This window comes from Salvelinus fontinalis, chromosome 41, assembly GCF_029448725.1.
Source record: "Salvelinus fontinalis isolate EN_2023a chromosome 41, ASM2944872v1, whole genome shotgun sequence".
Lineage (NCBI taxonomy): Eukaryota > Metazoa > Chordata > Actinopteri > Salmoniformes > Salmonidae > Salvelinus > Salvelinus fontinalis.
The window spans coordinates 11,050,484-11,070,786 of NC_074705.1; the positions used below are offsets into that span (position 1 = coordinate 11,050,484).

Genomic DNA, 20,303 nt, shown 5'->3' on the forward strand with positions numbered 1-20,303 from the left:
CAGTCTGAAGTCAACGAATGGGACAGTGGGAAGAGGGAAGGTGGGGGGGGAGGGAGTAGTGGAGGAGCAGGCAGCACAACGCTCAATGTTCCGCATAATGGGAATGAGAGGTCCAAACCACATGATAAAGCACTCAAAGCACTGGTCTCTCCAGCCTGCTTCACGCTCTCCTGAGCAACTCGACAAGTACGAGTCAGGGGAAAGGGGGAAGGGGGGAGGAGAAGGAGAGGAGGGGGAGAACAACAGAGAGAAAGAGTCACTGAGGAGGCTTGATCACTCATGTTGCGTTTCTCTCTTTCTCTCTCTTTCTCGCTCTATCGTGCCGTGCTTCATTGTTTTCCCAGGTTGGTCATCCTATGCTTGTCTGTTCTCGGTTGGAGGATCACGAAAGAGTCTTGAATGTAAGTACTTCTTCATTTGTTCAGGGCCATCCTTGTGAGCTATTGGAGTTTGTTTAGCTAGTGGAAGATGCTGATGCACTAAGCTTGGTCAAACATGGGGAGGTGTGTTTTCGGGGGCTCCATGTGCTTGGGCATGGGAGGCGCCTGCACGTGTACGTTGTTGTTATTCTGTCTGTGGCTTCCACTCTTTGGGTCTGACTTGGACTGGGATAGAGTTCTGGAGCATGGCATTGAGATGTACTTCAAATTGATTCAGATTCAGTAAGACAAAGTAAATAAAAGTGCAAATACTTTGAGGTAACTATATGTATATCCAAAAACAACTTTGAAATTGACTGATTAGACTGTATACATCAGAGACTACAAATACCATAGATTCAATAATACATAAACCTACTACATTGCTGATTCATTTTGCAGTACAGTCATTGAGAACATTATAACACGTTCATTTCAATGGAAAATGTGATGTCCTACTACTGTTGCTGAAACAGGTAGGCAATTGCTTTGCATGTTGAAACAAACATCCAAGTGATGTTAGCTTTCATGCAGAGGACATTTTTCAGATGAATTCGTATTGGGACCATAATTCCAGTCTTTCCGGACTGATATAATGACCCAAGTCTTTGTTTCATTGGAATAAGGCTTTGGTCTATTTTGTATTCTCACAGGCAGCAGCCAGAAGGACTCTGAAAAGGGCAAATACTCTTGGAGCAATCATATCTTGTGCCTTTTTCAAGAGATTTATCTTCAGAGGTTTGCCAGAATCAGGATTTGTGTAAATACCACTTGAATGACATGCTCACTGCTGAATTGTATAACAATCTAATACAAGAATGTACAGGGTACATTCGAGGGCAGTGCCTTCAACTGCGCTCAAGGACAAATGGTTTTAATTTTGCACTCATCTGCAGGATCATGTTGTCAGGCTTTTTCTGAACACCTGCAACTGACCTGGGATACATTTAGTCTTACATGTTTTGCTGTTGATAGTTAACATTTACATTACATTTAAGTTATTTAGCAGATAATCTTATCCAAAGGGACTTACTGTACAGGAGCAGTTAAGGTTAAGTGCCTTGCTCAAGGGCACATCATCAGACTTTTCACCTATTTGGATTGGGGATTCGAACTAGCGATCTTTTGTTTACTGGCCCAACGCTCTAAACCCCTAGGATACCTAACAACAAAGGAACATCGAGACATGTAATTCTAACCTAACTTCTGGTCTTTTTTGGTCAATTATAGATGAAAGATTTACCCATTTTGAATGTTATATTGTTTTTGTGCATCTCTGAGCGATGTACTATCAATTCCCGGGGTCATTTCATGTTTTCATGTGTATCTAAGCTATTGCCTTTCAAGCAGGCAGAAATTTGGCCGGTATGACGTAGAATTGCGATAAAGCCGCTGTCAATACACTGGAAGTTAATAGGAATATGACTTTTAGATGGTGAAAACATCTATCATACATGTCAGATTTCAGTGCTGGCTGATGTCATAACTCGGGAGGATGTCTTCTCTCGAAGGAGCCTTTGATCATATTTTTGCGATATTCCTACATTGAGAAATGTGTAATTGAACAGGAGGTCCACCTAATATCTCCTATTTGTCTGCCTCTTCAGTCCAGGGCGCCTTGCATGGTTCCGTTGTGAAGGTCAGACTCCACTCTGCGAGGCACATCGATCTGCAGGCTGAACATGGTGAGATTGTAGACTCTTAAATAGCCTCCAGATTGTTTAGACGGTTTTACAGCTAACTAGCTACTCACATGATGATGTTGACTTTGGTATTATTATATTTAGCTATGTTTGCAGGCCAGCACATAGGAAGAGTATTGCATTGTGGGTTTCGTAGTCAACTTGATCTGGAACAAATTTCCACGATTTTCACATTACTACCAACTGTATTATAAAGAAAAAACGTGTCAGTGTTATTTAACCATATAAATTATAGGAACTAGTTGTTTGGGGGGATTTTTCCTTTAGGACGGAGGCACTTTGAAACTCCCAGGATACTGTATTCATCAAGGCCTAATTGTAAATTCCACAAAGAACTACAAATGAATCATAAATGTCACCGTGACCCTTTTCCACTTGGTTGTCATTATATGTAGGATGCTTTTATCGAGTATTTCGATTCAGTGCAACTCAAGGACATTTGAAGTGAGTTTCAGTCAAGACGACTGATGAATAATCCACACGGTGTACATACATTTAAACAATAAGGCCCGAGAGGGTGCCAATATACCACGGCTAAGGGCTGTTCTTATGTGCTCCTGGATACAGCCCTTAGCCATGGTATATTGGTTATATATCACAAACCCCAGAGGTGCCTTATTGCTATTATAAACTGGTTACCAATGTAATTAGAGCAGGGCTAGACCCACCCAGTTTATAAATATCAATAATACACATGCTTGGTAGGTATACAGAGTGCACATCAAATAAAGAGTCCGAATTGGTGGCTGCAACCTAAGTTTTAATATTCATTATTGGTTGTTTTTCTGTGTGGCTGCTCTCTACTTTTCACACGGTTCTGCCCTGGGTCCATTGTTATAGCACGGCAGAATGTGTCCTAACATAAATATTGGATGACATAGATAAGTGTATTGGTGCAGGGGCCTGCTTCCTCCTTCCACCCCCCCCCCCCCCCATCTAAACATATAACACCATCAGCTAGTCCCAAGGGAGTGATAAGATACATTCTGAAATATTTCTTAACACTTCGAGGTCAGGAAGGTAATATGCTCTTGGGAAACCAATGAAAGGTAGGAAAGCTGTCCGGAACTTTTTATTTACTTGTGAAAAGATGTACTTTCTTATTCAGACTTCTCAGTTGACCTCGAGCTAATGTTTGTCCCCTGAGAGAAACGGTGAAATGGGACTGCTTGGGCTCACACATATAGATGTAGGATCTTAATTTGATCGCTGTTTTGTTGCTGAGAATTTTCTAAGGAAATTCTAACTTGTAGTGTATTCAAGGTTAAAAAAGCTTCTAAAGTTGTCAATTTCCACTTTAAAATGTCAAACTTGATTTGCCCTAATGGCAAATGTATCAACCCCTACAAAAACGTCCATTACTTATAATCTACATGATAATTCACAGTTCCTCTTGCTGCAGGAATAATTTCTTACTGTAGCAAACTGACTCAAATAAAAATTCTACATTTGTATTTATAGATTTGAATAGCTTCAGTCTGCCCCTCGCTTCAGAAAATTCCTGATTCTAGTTGACACACAGAGTTGAGGCAGTCGTGACAAAGTCAGGGAGTGACAGTTCTGGACCTGAGGCATGGAACAGAGCTGTGGTTGGTCACACTGCTGAGACCGTTAACATAGAAACACAGAGAAAGTGATGCTGTTATACAAAGGCTTTTGTCTTTGTTAACTTGCCAAATAAATTTCATCAGCAAGTCATGGCCATCCCCCAAACAGTAAAAACAAAATGAAGAATGTATTCATATTACTTTGGTGGGATCAGATTCAGTTCAAATGACAACATGGTCTCTTTAAAATGTCAAAATGGTGATATTTAACCTCTGTACCCAAGCTGACCTATTAGTTACATAAATGATACAGATATTCCTTTAAAATAGACTGCTATATGTTGTTAGTCAAAGCCTACAAGGGAAGATACCACACTGGTTCGCAGTTGTCAACAAGGCAAAGGCGAGTTCACATCGGACCAGAGTAATTATACTAAAGAGGGACTGTCCCTCTTTAGTCTAATTACTGTGGTCCGGTTTTAATAAACCAACTCCCTTGTTGCCATGGTAGAAACACCACCGTTTCCAAGCAAGGCCTTGGCATGGGCGACCAGCAGTGTCTCAGATCTATTCATGGCCAGCCAGTCTCCCAAATTCCTGCTGAAAATCTATCCTCTCCCCCTGCTGTGGCTTCCAGTGTCTGGCAGCCATTCTCTGGCTCCTCCACATCACACAGTTTCCCACTTGAGTCACGAATGCTGGAGTTTTCAATAGAACTAAAAGTGGTTTGTTTGTGAGGGCCTTTCTCTTCTACACTGTGAGGTTACTGGACTGTGTGAAGGGTGGTTTGTGTTCCGCGTGACCAGACATGACACAAGAACGTACCTCTTGGCAAAGACAGACTAGAGAAAACCAAGCAAATCCAATTTACTGTGGTGGAGGGTGGATATTTAGTTCTATTCTTCCACCCGCACCTACTCATTAAAGTTTGTAGGCTTGGGAAAGATGCAGTGGCCACCCTTTTCCAGCTCTATGCTGAGGACAGTAGCAGAGGACATACAGTTGTATTATGTTTACCTCTGGTACGGCATTGTGCAAACTTGCCTTTAGCTTCAATGTCATGGCTATTAAACCAGCTATGATCCTGCCACAAACAAAATGGTCAATGACATTACTCTGAGACCGGTTTCACATCACTATCTAATGAAAGTGCGATGTCAGTCTTTGGGCATACAGGGACATGATAGGAAGCTGCGGTGGAGGTTTGTTGACTATAACACGGTTGACACCTTCAATATATAACAGAAATAACCTGAGAGATCTTAGAGCAGAAACTGATAACTGCAAATATATTTTGACTTGAACGTCTTGACTTAGGCCCAGGGCAAATCATTGACCTCAGACAGTACCACTATTAGCCTAATCTGAGTATCTGAGTTGACTTACAAGGGCCTAACGCCATCATGTAGGGTTATTGTTTCTCAAGTGCACACTTGATTTGAACTGGTTGATTTCAGGCTTTGTGCCAACATTATTTTTGAAAATGTTGCATTGACAAAAGGCGGAAATGGAGTTTGTGTACACAGCTGTCGGCGTTAACTGGATATTCGATTGGATGATGTTTTCAGTCAATGGCACTGCATTTATACAACGGAGCAATAGATTTTTTTTCAGGCTACAGTAGGCTAGACGATAGCCCAGGATAATTGAGAGGAGAAGCGAGAACAGAAAGAACAGTATTGATTGTCTCCTAGCCTTTAGAAAACATGTGTTTATTTAAAAGGAAAGAAGACAATCAATGTATTTCCCTATTTCATGTTGCCACTGTGGTGAAACTACAGCAAGGTTACACATTTATTCTTACCAGAACTCGAGCACTGGAACAGCATCTTAGATAACCTTCTACTTGCTTTCTGCTGCTGAAAATCTGCTGTGCTTTGGAATTATCCGTTGTGTTTGTGGACCCATTTGACCCAGTCTATGGAGGGAGACCATAACAGTACATTGAAATGCAAGGTGTGTGTACACACAGCTAAACCGTGTTTAATCTCATTAATGCAGAGAGGCCACTATTGGTCCTGGGGAAATTTAATTTTGTTATCAATTTCCCCTAATCTCCACTGTGATAGAACAGGCTCAAGGGGACAGTATTATTAAATGCAAGGGCTTTGGTGGGCAGTCCTGGCATATTAGATATATCATTTCCCTGAAGGGCCTAACACCAAAGTTAATTGTCAAATAAATGGTCAATTAGTCTAAAGTAATCCATTTAGAATTCATATGGGACGGGTTACCTTAACAGGGTATATTTATGAAATTCAGGTAACACTATACATTAGGCTGCTCTTATACCCGTGTAGTAACACTGCAATTACACTAGTAACAACATTGCGGTAATGATGATCTTAACGCATACAGTATTTCAGCATTAGTACACCGGTAGAAGATCCACTTATTGTTAAACGTCACAAGAGCAACTTAATGTACTGTGTTAACACACATCTAGTTCAGGGAGGGTGACACTGTGCTGACTTGACCACGCTTTCCCGCCACTCGTTCCACACTATCGACTATGGACACGCTCTGTTGTCTCCACAGCTCGATGCAGCAACCACTCAATGTTGTTTTCCATCCACACAATCCATTTCGGACTCATTTGATATCCATCACGTGCATGAACACACGCTGAGAGGAAGTGTCAAGGTTGCATTGCATCGCCACCAATCAGAAAGCATCTTTCTTCGTTAGCGGATAACAAGTTGTGAGACAACAAAGCCACGGTGTGCCAAGGGCGGTAATGTGAAATCAGTATGTGGCCTATGGTGAATTCTGTAACGCGTTTCAAGAACAAAACATCACATTCTGTCTTGATAGAGGCCTACAATGCAACGTTTGCTGGACAAAGGCTATGCTGTAGGTGGTTTATTGATTTTGTTTTTCGATGTAAAAAAGAATAGAGATAAGGTGCTTAGTTTGCCTTTAGTCCGAGTCAGAATCTGTGCAGTCAAAAACGTGATTTTTCTGCATTTTATATATATTTCCACACTATGAGGTTGGAGTAATACTGTGAAATTATGAACCTTATGATAATGCCCTTTAAGTTTAAGAGCTGTTTGAAAAGACCACCTGAAATTTTTGCCTGCTTTGGTGGAATGGAGTTTTGGCCTGCCTGGCGACATCAACATGCAGTAAATTAGTTTACACACTCTTAGAAAAAAGAGTTCTGAAAGGGTTCTGCAGCTGTCCCCGTAGGAGAACCCTTTTTGGTTCCAGGTAGAACTCGTTTGGGTTCCATGTAGGACCCTCTGTGGAAAGGGTTGTACATGGAACTCAAAAGGATTCTACCTGGAACCAAAAGAGTTCTACCTTGTACCAAAAAGGGTTATTCAAAGGGTTATCCAATGGTTCTAGATAGCACATTTTTTTCGAAGAGAATAGATCAATTAAAAGGGAGTCCCCCTCCCTCCACAGCCCACTCCTAGACAGTCCTAGCTAAATTATTGCTAGAGAAATTGTCCTTCGCTAAGAAGCTTTTTTTGGTTTCTTTTTGACCATTTTAATGAGAAATAGCACAGTAAGGTACTTAATTTCTACCCAGAAATGATTTGATGTTGAGATAAAAACGGCTGCATTGAACCTGTCAGACTTCACTGTTCAGCGTTAAAACTATTTCAGGTGAAAGAACCCCATTGTTTGACTTCCTATTGAGATCCTTAGAACTTTTTGTTTAGTTTGGACCCTATTCAGAACTTTTGGAATGCAGAATTGAAGGAAAATTAGTCATTTGAGATTTTGATAGGATCCACGACTATAGCCTAGCTCGAGGGCGTATCAATGGATCACGCGACCTAATGGTCGCTCATCACCATTTTTAATTCCTCTGCCATAGCTACCCCATGTCCGCTCATGTAAAATGCATGACTCTGATGAATGTTCCTACGCCTTCATCTCTTAGCCCCGTTATGCATTTCTCTGCCGTCTCTCCCGTCTCTCTGTCTTTGATGCCTAAAGATGATGCATAACTTTCGTATTAGCGAAGAGCGAAGTGAGATATTCCAGTTCTGAGCTAGCCGAGGGTATAGACCTCTTGCTCTCTGTTTTGAAGGAGAGATAAATCACGTCTATCCCTAACGGGCCGTCACATTACACACTGCATTACTTCTAGCTCCACTGTTAGGGGAACAGCGAGGTTAGAGTGACTGAGTTATTCATGACTTATTCATGAACTTGCATTTTTATACACCTGGATATTTTTGTGTGTGATGTTGCTAGCGAGGGCGTATGGTACAGGTGGTGGCCCGCCTGGGAACTTAGTCTTCTCCCATCCATATTCGTCCTCTTTGACTTATTCTTTCAAGGCATTATAACAGTGTTATAAATTATTATAAGACGTGTTATAACTGCCTTATAAACCGTGTTATTTCGTATACGTTCAGATTGGCTGAACAAACGCCCAGTGCTCACTCCCCCACACTGGATATGAGTGATGCGTTCATTAGATATCATTTCTCTTTTTAATAATTTCATCTCTAATAACTTCAAGCGCAGCAGCTTACATGGGCACTCGACAAATAGTGCCTACGTACGATGCGTGCTAAAAAAGGATTAGCTGGCTGTCGTAATGGGTTTGGCTCATCACAGTTCTGCTGTAATCATAGAAAGTCATAGTAAATAAATGAAACATATACAGTATTTATGCCACTAGATTGAGGATGCAGAGGATTATAGCACATCACACCGTCACAGGGTCCAAAACCTTATTTCACTCAATATGTCCTGGCCGGAGTCTAGCTAGTGTCAGTGATGGCGAGAGTGGAGAGGACGTGTTTGACAGTTTGAGTTCTCTTTGTAATACTGTTCCTATTGTGAGCAAATGGTGATGCTGTGTGACATGCCAGTGTGTGTGTGTGTGTGTGTGTTTGTGTGTGTGCATGCATGCTTGTACCCATATGTGTGTGTGTCTGTGCACACGCACGTGTGTGTGTGTGTGTGTGTGAACTAGATTTCCCTTGTGTGACAGAGAACGACAGCTGAGTTCAGTGCCGGGCGAGGGGCGTGTGTGTGTGTGTGTGTGTGTGTGTGTGTGTGTGTGTGTGTGTTTGCACTGTGCAATGCACTGTTCACCACTGGATTTGATTCAGCATCAGGACATCTACTGAACCAAGAATTCATGATGCTAAAGATATTGATGTTGCATTTCCATTCATCTCTTGTAGGCGAACTCACTGGTTTGTATCCACTGGCAGAAAGGAGAATGCAGTCATCACTGGTTATAATCATTATTGACCTCTTAATTCGTCCCTGAGCGGTAATTTCATTCAGTTTGTGTCCAATTATTGGTTATGTCTAGCAACCACAGCCGACTCATAGGAAGTCCTTGAACAACATAACACAGCTAAAAGAGAATGTCTGGTCCTTTCAGCTGATAAATGTTCTTTCTCTCTGTGTCTTCTTGAACCACGCAGCCAGGCATACCTGTGGAACTTGGTGATTAGATCTAAAATAATGGGCCATCCCGGGAAGCATTTTCTAGGTGCCTGTGTTGAGATGCCAACTGCAAACACTGGCCGTGTATATCACTACAAAGAGTAAAAAATGCTCTTTAAAGGCCCATCTGAACTCAGTTAAAGGGGCAAAAGTCACCAAGTGAAGAAATGTGTTTGGGATTTGCCTGCAGGCCATGACGCCTTAGAGCGTGATGCCCCCGAGGCAGACGCGTACTTGTATTAAAGTGCCCTCCCTTTTCTGTGAGTGCTTTGTCAACAAAGCTATGCAGAGAGCTTTTGATTTCCACTCAGCTTTATTAACCTACCACGAACATGTGTAGGAGCTCCCCTGTCAGACCATACCAGTTCATTGCAGGAGGGAGTCGAGATAGATGTGAGTGGTAAAGATGTTACGACCAGGGAGGAAGATGAGAGATGATGATAGGAAGGGAGTGTGTACGTGTGTGTGTGTGTGTGTGTGTGTGTGTGTGTTATCCATAGCGACAGTGCCCTCTAAATAATCTGGTAACAGCCCTGGTCAGGCTTATCCCTTTAATGGGTTCACTTAGAGAAAAGAGGCAATCTCCTGAAAATTCCAAGCATTCCACCACGTTAAAACCAAGGCTCCCAGAACACATCCTAGAAAGAAATATAGAGAAACCCCAAACAACAGCTTGTGCTAATCATGTTTGTCAGTTTCAACCAATATAATCGCCCACATCCGGATGAAAGAGCTGGCATTTTGACTTCGTACACTATGACTTTGCACTAATGATTCCACAGACATTGTGTAGGCTGATGATATTGCTTCCCTCTACTAATTCGATTGCAGTCCTTCCGGGAAGAACAGAGAAAATAATAGAAACACAGCATCGACGAATAAAATCCTTTACATTGGAGGACGCAAGGGGCAACCTTGTTATAAATGACCTTTTTGACTTGTATAAGAGTCTCTTGAACACCGAGGAGGCTGAAGAACGCTGAGCTCTGCCTGTGTGCTGAGTGGCATGCATTGTGTTATTACAGTGAGTTGGGCGCTTTCCAGCCAGGCTCTGTGACTGAAGGTCTATTGTGGGCTTAATTAAAGAAAGAGTCTGTACTGTGGGTATTCATGTGCTTTCTGAAGAGGCCTCTCCACCTAACAGCACAACGCAAAGCAGCAGCAGCAGCAGCTCTCCAAAGGTTGCAAAGAGACCTGGGCTTTTGTTTGATTTTCTTTTTACTCTCAGGGAAATGGAGGATATCATCTTACTCTGGAGATGGGCACTTATTTACTGAGGCTTTTCTGGCGTAGTGTTTTTCCCAAAGGTAGAGAAACCTCTCTCCTGCTCAAACCTGCTACATAGTCTTTGTCTTAAAATGTAAAAAACATTTTTTTTGCATTTGTGCAGACTATACATCATGTTTCATCAAATGTGCTTAGCTGATATACTGTAAAAGCACATTTTGTGATGATACAAGAATTTAGCTTTTTCCGTTAAAATCTCAACTCTTGTCTAAAACTAACCTTAGATGGAAATTGATTTTCTTGTCTTTCTCAAAAGTACATTTTTAAACTGTGCCTTACTCATCCGGTTCCAACTCTAAAAATAAGAGCCAGAATCACTGCCATGGTCAGGGTGCTTAACTAGCCAAGTGCCCTGATTCATTCCATTCAACCAAGGTCTTAAACTTCAACTCTTTTTGACTAATACAAGCATATTACATTCTTCTTCTAAACACGTTTGATTTGAAATGCACAGGTTCTAGAGGGGAGGTGGCAGATTTGAACTTTTCAAGTGACTATGGGGAATGTGACCCAAGATAAGGTCAGTGAGTCACTCAATATAATGTAGAAGTTGAGGAAGAACGAACGCCCTACATGTCTCCAGAAGTAAATGACTGGGGACAGAATCTTTAATCTAAACTTCTTTCATTTGGGGAGAGAAAACAGCATGCTACAATTAACTTTTGCTAGTGTGTGTGTGTGTATGTATGTGTGTGTGTGTATGTTTGAGAGAGAGAGACAGAGAAAGAGAGAGAGCGAGAAAGAGAGAGAGCGAGAAAGAGAGAGAGAGAGCGAGATACCAAGATAGATACCAAGAGAGAGACGAAGAGAGACAGAGAACTTTGTCAAGATTGCAACGAGCGTGAAAATTATAAGTGGGACAATACCAGGAAGGAGAGAAGATTATAAACCAGGATTGGTGATCGACACATTTTAATTTCAGATGCCATAATCCCACAACAGGCATACTGTACTGTACCAACTGACTGCACAGTGTGGGCTGTCCCTGCTCTAGCTACAGTACCTTCCGATTGGCTCATCTAAAGCAGGGCCGCCCACTAAGCTATTTGAATACAGAGTGGAGGGGGAGGGGGAGGGGGAGGCGGAGCGGTGAGCTAGATTCCCTCCTCCTGCCAGCGGGTTCTCACTGGGCTGGGGAGAGGAGCGGCTTTAGAGTGCGAGGAAATATGCCACGAGAGGCAATGTGACAGCCAGAGACAGACGCACACTGACACAGAGTTCCCCCAGTCGGACTGGAGTATTGCTGGGCTTCCACTGCTGCAGCTGGTCTGTTGTAACGGAGAAGGAAGGGCCTCTTCTGACCTGCCGGTTCAGCAGCTCAGTTCAGCGCTCTCATTTCTTCTTCCTCTCTTATTTCACTTTGTTTATGGACAATGGGATTTTAACCATGTGGCAGGTAAGGTGGACTGTGATTGATTGTGTGGACATGTTGTTGTGTGGTCCCTGAGGGTGTGGGGTCTCTGGTTACTTAAAGCCGGGGTCATCAGGAGTCTCTCTCCAAAGCTCTATACATCTAGTGATGATGATATCACAGAGAGAGCTGAGTTCTAATCCTTATTAACTGTGATCACAGTTATAGAGCTGATGATCGTATGACCATGAGGTTAAATAGGCAACATTTCCCGATTGGACTCCCACCATATACTTGTGAGAGGTAGTTACTTTAGTGAATATTCTACTGTATCAATATAACCTATTAATCATCAGAATTTGAGCATGATACACTTTACTTCAGCATCTGTGTTCTTGTGGTTATGAGACTAGAATAGGTTTGCTGTTTGGAGTTATAACATAAGTAGTAGTTGTAGTGCTTTGCATATTCAGATGAGGGGACTGTGATCTGTTAAATATTTTTGATAGCAGGAATACAGTGGGACCCCTAAGGGTACACGTCGTGATTGTATCAGCGCAGGGAGTGATGCCTCTGTTCGTTTCCACAATTGTTTTCATGTGACCTAATTTAGGGACGCTGATGAGCTTCTGTCCTCTTAGCAGACTTTATGTGAGTGGGTGAGAGATATCGGTGGGGTGTTCAAAGTTAGTGTAGTGTGAAAAACCTGAACTGTTGGGCTTTTTAAAAGAAATCATTGAAGGGAATTTGACACACTGACTCTGCGGGCGGCATGGGTGGGGAGGCAATTGGGAGGATGGCATGTGTGCGTGTGTGTGTGTGTACCTGCACATGTGTGTGTATGTGTTTGTTTATGCTATGTATTTCTGAGTTCCTCCAAATCCTCTCAGCATACTGCCGACAACATGGTGTGATACTGATCACACAGTGTAGGAGGGAAGCAGAGGTCACATCTGCCCATTCAGCAACATGTCCTTTCCAGCCAAGCATGCATTTGACAAACGTCTGCTGAGGACTCCTGAACCCTAAGCACAAACCTATCATGGTCACTTCCCTTCACTTATTGTATTGTGGGTCAAAGGCACAGAGATGCCTCTCTAACCTTCTCTCCCCTGGTTCCAGATCTATTTGTCCATGTTTGGCATGACAATGACCATATGAGTTGACAGACAGCACAAATATATCTTGGATCAGGCTTTGCATTTATTGTCTTTGATAATGACCGGAGAGCTGTGATTTCAAGATACGGTTGATGCTTTGTCAACCTGTTATAAAGAGGTCCACTGTCAACTTGGTCAGTGGAGACGACTGCTTGAGGACCTTAGTCTGATAAGCCCTCGTGGGGCCACTTTGACCTGCCTCAGGACATGACAGACTGTGGGAATGAGTCACTGTGGGAATGAGTCACTGTGACTTGCTCTGTGTTTGTCACTGGGAAGAAATATAGCAACAACAGCATTGTCTGTTTGTCTCTGCTTTCCTGTGTCTTTGATCTACTTCTGGTCATGTTGTGTGTCTTGTTGATATAAGGTAATTATATGGATGTTGACCTAGCTGTTACCTTTGTGTTAGTAGTGGCACATTTTCAGTTTATTACAGTTGTGCTGTTTGCTAATTGCAATCTGGGTATCTCCCAGCAGGAAATGAACCACAGACATTTTTTTCCTTTGCCTATGCGTTCTTTGATTATTTGGTCCAATAGATACATTAACAATATTTCCATGGTAACTTCTTCTGCAATGAGCCTTTGACAACGAGAGACTTGTTTGGGATTTTGGCTCTGCCTCTTCGATCAGGGAAGTCGTGTGGACCGGAACACAGTTTTTCAGTTTCCAGCGATCAGCCATAGTCATTCGGCACAGTAGAGCGAGAACAATTGAATAGGAAAAGTGTGACTTTAGTTTGGTGGTTGCCATTTTGGGGGAAATGATGGGATGTGGAGTGATGAGAGCGATGTGTCTTTCTGCACGTCTGCATTGTTGCCACCAGAGAGCGTTCTTTCTTGAAACGTTTTACAAAGTTACTTTGACGATCAATTTTGTGTTTAAATAGATGTTTTTTTTAAAATGATTTATTTATTTATATATATTGTTTTAGGGGTGGATCAGCTTTATATTGCGGAAAGATTGTTGTTTCAATCAATGTAATTGTCTGCATCATTTCCAATCCCCCATATCATTTTGTGGTAAATATATATATTCATATACATACACATACATACCCATACATATGCATATGCATACGTAAACATTCATACATATATACATATATACATACATACACATACCTATATAGATATACTTTTTGTGGAATATACCTTTATTATTCCCCGCTAACCCTAACAAATTGAAGAATTTGACAGTCCTCCCATTCATATCACAAGAATGGACAAACAACACTATTAAAACAGGCAAGAGAATAGACAGGCTTGTGCATTGTGCAGAAAACCCTGAAGAAGAAGGCACTGCGTGCTGAAACGTTGGTTGCTATACCCATTAAATGTTTGGGAGCATAATTAGTGTGCAACTTTCTTTCTTTCTTTGTATAGTTTACTCTCCGTTACTCAGCACTTCGACAAAACTTTTTTGGAGTGTGTGTCAGCTTCTGTTTTTTACTACAGAAAACTCAATAAAAGGTGTAGTATTTGAAGTGTGAAACATAAACAGATATCACTTACACATAGGCTGCTTAAACACCTCCCATAGTGCTTTCAAATAGCGTCTAACTTGATCCATGTGTAGGGTGTTATGTATGCTGTTATGACCTTATATGACTGTTTACCAGGTCAGGTCAAGCATGCCAAGAATAACCTGGGTCAACCTCTTGGGGTGTAACTGATGGAGCAACCAATGACCTGTGGTCTAACTGACATGTCAGGACGAAGGCCCCCAATCCCATGACTGTGTCTGCAGTCTATAGCGACATCTTCTGCTGGTAGAAAATGATATCAGTATGACTTGATGATGCATGTCAGAGAGAAGATAACCACACACACACACACACACACACACACACACACACACACACACACACACACACACACACACACACACACACACACACACACACACACACACACACACACACACACACACACACACACGCACACACGTGTATACAAGTATATGGACACACTCACACAAACGAGTGCACCCTTTATTACATTCCCACCTCTGACCTCTAAGACTGTTAAACTCAGTACCGTAAGCTTCCTAGCTCCATATAACATTCCACAGACGCCAGGTAAAGTTTTCCCAGTCTCTCCGCCCGGCACTGGGTCTTTGACTCTGCCAGAACTGTCTGATGAGTGGAGAGGCATATGTCACCCCTAACCCCTCTCTCTTCCCCTGTCACTGACTGACACTTATCCATGTCTGTGGAAACTGAAGCTGGGTCTTGAACAGTATCACAGAATCACATCAACAGTCTCAGCTATTCTGAACGGGAGACAATCACACACATTTAATACACTGTCATGTAAACATGCACACATACTTGCATAGTCGCTTCATAAGACATCTCTCTCTTGTCATCTGTCTTGCGATGTAAGGGAGTGGAGCGAGGGAGAGGGGAACGATCCTATACAGTATGATACATTATAGATGAAGGATTTGTGTACTGTTAACATCACACAGGTCATATAAGATGTCTCCACCGTAAACTGGATAGACTCCTACTTTCTACACAAACTCATAACCTCACATATGTGACTCGTTTCAGGAAATTAGGCGTATGTCGTGGGTCACTACTTCACGGGAGAGCCATTTTTTATGCTGACTTGCTGTGCAAACATGCACTCACACGTAAGCATGCAGGCACGCAGGCTCGCGCACAGGCACATGCAACGCACACACACACATATGCTTGCTTGCTCGCACACACACGCATACAGTAACACATGCGTCATTGAAACTTTTCCATCTGGCCATGTCAGCTTTATAAACACTATTATATAAACAGATTCTTCCCCAATCTGTCCCCAACACAACTGTAATTTTTAATAACATTTGTTATTATTATTCCATATCTGGGTCAGTCAGGAGGGGGCAGCCAGATGAGGATCATAGCCAGAGAGTCAGATGTGCCAGTTTAGGGTTCCAGGTCCCCCCCCCCTAATCGCCCGGCTCGCACCCCAGCCTCAAACACAGCGTCCAATCCCATTAGTCGTGACTGACTCGATCTTCAACATGAAAGTCTCTGATTGGTCACAGACACACTGGCAGGAGCGGATTATGGATAAACAGGCAGGGTGTCTGGGGCCGAAACAAAGACAGGCAGGCCGAGAGTGAGGGCGGCGAGAGGCTAAATGCTAACGCTAATGAGTCTGACGTACGGTCCGGGGCGGTCATTAGAGGTGATTAGGGGGGCCACTGCATGCGACGGTCATGGGGAGAAGGGGAGTGAGAGAGAGACACTGGGTAACAATACATTCTATAACTGGTGTCAGAACAGTGGACTGCGCCTGTGGAACTGTAGCTGTGACAAATCCATTTTTATGCCAAGACCAGAGGGTCCAATTTCCATTTAGTAGTGGATATTTTCACACTCTCAACAATGACTTTGGAAATATGCCTACAGTATATATTGACAACAAAAGCAGACATCAAGGGCATGAAGACCATGCATCAAATGTTATTCTATGGGCAAAGGGTGGTGTCAATTTCATATTCAATAAAAAATCTATAACTTCAGGTAAATTGTATGGGGGGTCAGCTCCTGAAAGAAACTTTAGGGTCAGGGGTTAATCTCAGATGCTGTGTGTCTGAAGAGATTGTTATTACACTTAACAGCCAATCCTCTAATCTGCCTTGATGTTATTAGACGTGTTTGGAGAGAAGCAAAAAATTTGTCAAAAGTCCTAGGTAGCTAGAACAATTTCTTGTTATTTTTGGCCCTGGTTAGGAAACTATAGATTATGTCCTGATATATGAACCATGGACATGTGAGCGTTGATTCTTATTCGATACTGTATAGGGATTATAAAACCATAATTATTCATTTGTATTTTTTTGTCCCTTTTTTTAAACTCCAAAATAATACAAATTTTTTTTACCTTTAACAATTGTAAAATAAAACTGATATTTGAAGTATGTATCTCACATCTAATCTCCAAAAATTAGGCGAGATGTAGAATAGACATGTTTGTATTTACGCTACCTATAAATGGTTCATACTTTTGCCCTAAAAGTAGGAACCATCTCCTCTTGTGCATCTCCTATCGTTTTTCGCCCGTCTCAGTTCATTTGGAAATGAAAGTGCATATGCATACACACACTGATTATGTTAGGTAGGTCAATGCCTTTGACCTAGTTTGAGCGTTGCGCTCCGTGGGATGCCAGAGTCGCTCACGTCAAGCCACCGGATAGACAATATTCCCCTCCATTTTGTTACAGCAGCTTTCTGCTGGTAATTTATTTTTTGGTTTATTTTATTTTAAGTTTCAGCTGTTCTGGGATAACAAGCGTGGGATAAAATGGTATCCACTGTATGGGATCTCCCTTTTTTGATAGTCCCATTGTACCGAACTGAAAGGGAATCTTGGCCACATATTATTGAATAAGGGGTGTTTCGTTTGGCTGTTCTATCTACAAACATTCAGTAGGAGACGTAAGCTTACTATGATAGCATAAGGGCTATTTTTACATCCAATTTCAATATACTGTAGCTTGAAGGCGTTAACCAATCTCCAATTGAATACTTTTCCTTTTTGTCTCAGAGCATCTGATCTTTGCACCCTTATACATCATATTGTCTTGCCCTTTCATTTTTTTCATCCACTCTTCATGAAGTGACTGTTTTTAGAAACTGGAGACAAAAAAGATCTGTTTAAAATTTAACAGATCAAAGATAGTGAAAAAGCCACAACCTCTAGCAACCGAGTTGAATTAAAGATACAACCAGTACCTCCACACACAGACGAGATATCCAGCGAGACACAAGGGGATATGCATAGTGCTCTAATATAGGGGTTCTTATACTTTTTTCAGCCTGGGACCCAAATGAGATATTCTATGTTTTTCTGGGACCCAAGCTCATGAAAAGGGCCTTAACCGAGCAAAACATTTTAGTGTCCCCCCTCTTGAAGACAGAGAGAACATTTTTTGTTTTAAAGTTAATTTCCTGCAATTCTACACATTGTGCCATGGGCATGGAGAAAATGTTGCTGTTTCAAAGCATTTTTCTGCAAATATACACATTATGCCATGGGACAGAAAGAATATGTTGCAATTTCATAACACATTTTGCCATGGGGAAGAGCTATATATATACATTTTTTCTGCAGTTTTACAGCTAATTTCATGCAATTCTACACATTATGCCATGTTAATATGATATTAGAGTGAGAGTGAATATCAAAATCAAAGGGGGACCCGTGGAGTTCATGGCCCCTGGGACCATGCCCTGCATCAGTATTTTGCCACCATAACAACACGTTTAGATAGCTGGCTAGACTAACTTACCAATCAAAAAATTGTTAGCTGACAAGGTGAATTGAGTGACTGACATAACAAGAGAAAAACTGCTGATGCACAACCAAATTTAGAAATTGCGCCATGTATTCTACTATTGTAACTCTCAACAGTAAGTTGACCCCCACTCCACCCCCTCCCCCCTCATACTTTAAAAATGGCTACTCTAAATGTTACTTGGGACCATATAACTTACTCACAGTTCAGGCAAATTTAGTTGAAAGTGATAAAGTTTCCTTACCGGTAAATCCATTTTTTTGTCGTTAATGGTTAGGTTTCAACTTGGTATGAAGATAGTGTAGCCTCGTCTTCATTGGCCATGTTTCAGTCTGGCTATGGCCTAGCTGGCTGTCAGTGTGAGTCTCCATTCTTTGTGCCTGTCCCCACCTGGCTTCAATTGCCATGCCAGCAACATTTAACTTTCTCAACCAAACCTGCCTGAGGCACCATGTTAGTTACAACAGAAAGGGTTAATGCCATGACCGTTAGCAAATGGAAAATACTGTAATTCAACTTGTGACTCTAGCTCACTCTGCATATCAGCACACTAACATGACTCCACACAGTATTTGATTGATCTTAAAGGTTCAGACTCAGTTCAACTACTAACCCTGGTTAGGCCTTTGGGAAGGTCATCACAGTCTATTTTTCACAGAAGTCAATAGGAAGAAGAGTCCAAGACTAGTGTCTAAACCCATTACATGTCATAGAACTCCAACGTATACAATGTGTATTCCTCAGATCTGAAATTCACACAGTATTTTAATGACACGTGTTACATTAGTTATTCTTCTGACACCTATCCCTGCTGATTTTTCATTGGACCACAGCTATAAATGAGCAGAAGGGAGAGAGAAGACAATACCCTCTCCCTCACCCCCTCTCTGCCCCTCTCCTCTCTTCTCTTCTCTTCTCTACCTCCTCCCCTCCCGCACGCACCTCCACTGTGAGGTCCGACAGATTGCAGTGTCACTTTTTTTTGTGTGAAGTGGGATTGTCCACAGAGCTAACCGCTCTAGTGAACCGCTATCTCTCGCTAACTTTCCTGGAATTGTCGGGACAACTGTTGTGCCTCTGCGGCTCGTGTTAAACTCCTGTGAAACGCTGGTCGGCAGCTACACTAGACGACTCCGTGTATTCAGTGTGTGCGTGAGGAGGATAAGGGATAAGCAGGAAGCAGAGTGATGCCTGCTGTGTACCGGTGTTCCACCCCGCTGTGTCTCCATGCTCAGGGATCTGTCCTCTGAGCTCCCTGCTGCCTGTGTTTCTGATTCAGGCTCTTCAGCTTCTGTAGCATCGTCCTCCTGCTCTGCAGAGATGTCTGCGATGCTGAGTACACGGGAGCGAGATCCATCGGTGGGTACTGAGTGGGTAGGCTAAGAGGGGATCCGTGTGCTGAGGAAGGGCAAAGACCATGGCAAAGTCTGACGGGGGCTCCACTTCAAATCAATTCAAATTTTATTGGTCACATACACGTGTTTAGCAGATGTTATTGCGAGTGTAGCGAAATGCTTGTGTTTCTAGCTCCGACAGTGCAGTGATATATAACAGTAACATCTAATAATTTCACAACATATACCCAATACAAACAAATCTAAGTAAAGGAATGGAATTAAGAATATATAATAATAATAATAATAATAATAATAATATACGGACGAACAATGTTAGAGCGGCATAGACTAAGATACAGTAGAATAGAATTCAGTATATACATATGAATGAGATGAGTAATGCAAAATATGTAAACATTATTAAAGTGACTAGTATTCTATTTATTACAGTTATTACTTGCTTTGGACTTTTACCAGAGGAATCTATTCAGCTGTTTCATGGTTTATCTGGTGTTATTAGGTTGAGAGCAGACACTTTGACATGCAGTCGCACACTTTAATGGCGTACACCGAAGTCTAGGGACCGATTTCGTCACTGAGTTCAGGGAAACGATTGGGTCACTGCAGTTATCTCTGATAGCCAAGTCATTGTTAGTACGGTGCGTGCTACATTGATTTATTCAGTCCGGTATCAGGTCAATTAATCTAGGCATGTTTGGTGTATGTGTTTAAAACGTATGACTTATTACACAATGCACAATCCTT

The 20,303-nt window shown here is 42.1% G+C and overlaps 1 protein-coding gene across 4 annotated transcripts in view; it reads left to right on the plus strand.

The window, feature by feature from the left end:
• The first annotated feature begins 233 nt into the window (after nucleotides 1–233).
• Nucleotides 234–20,303, plus strand: part of LOC129840265 (E3 ubiquitin-protein ligase Midline-1-like) — a 45,046-nt gene continuing 24,976 nt past the window's right edge. The window contains exons 1-2 of one of the 4 annotated variants that reach the window (XM_055908015.1): nucleotides 234–401; nucleotides 2,027–2,104. The gene's annotated coding sequence lies outside the window, so the exon portion shown is untranslated. Of the gene's footprint in view, nucleotides 402–2,026; nucleotides 2,105–11,491; nucleotides 11,780–14,820; nucleotides 19,561–20,303 lie in introns of those variants that run through there. The other 3 variants (XM_055908016.1, XM_055908013.1, XM_055908014.1) reach the window with 3 other exon arrangements.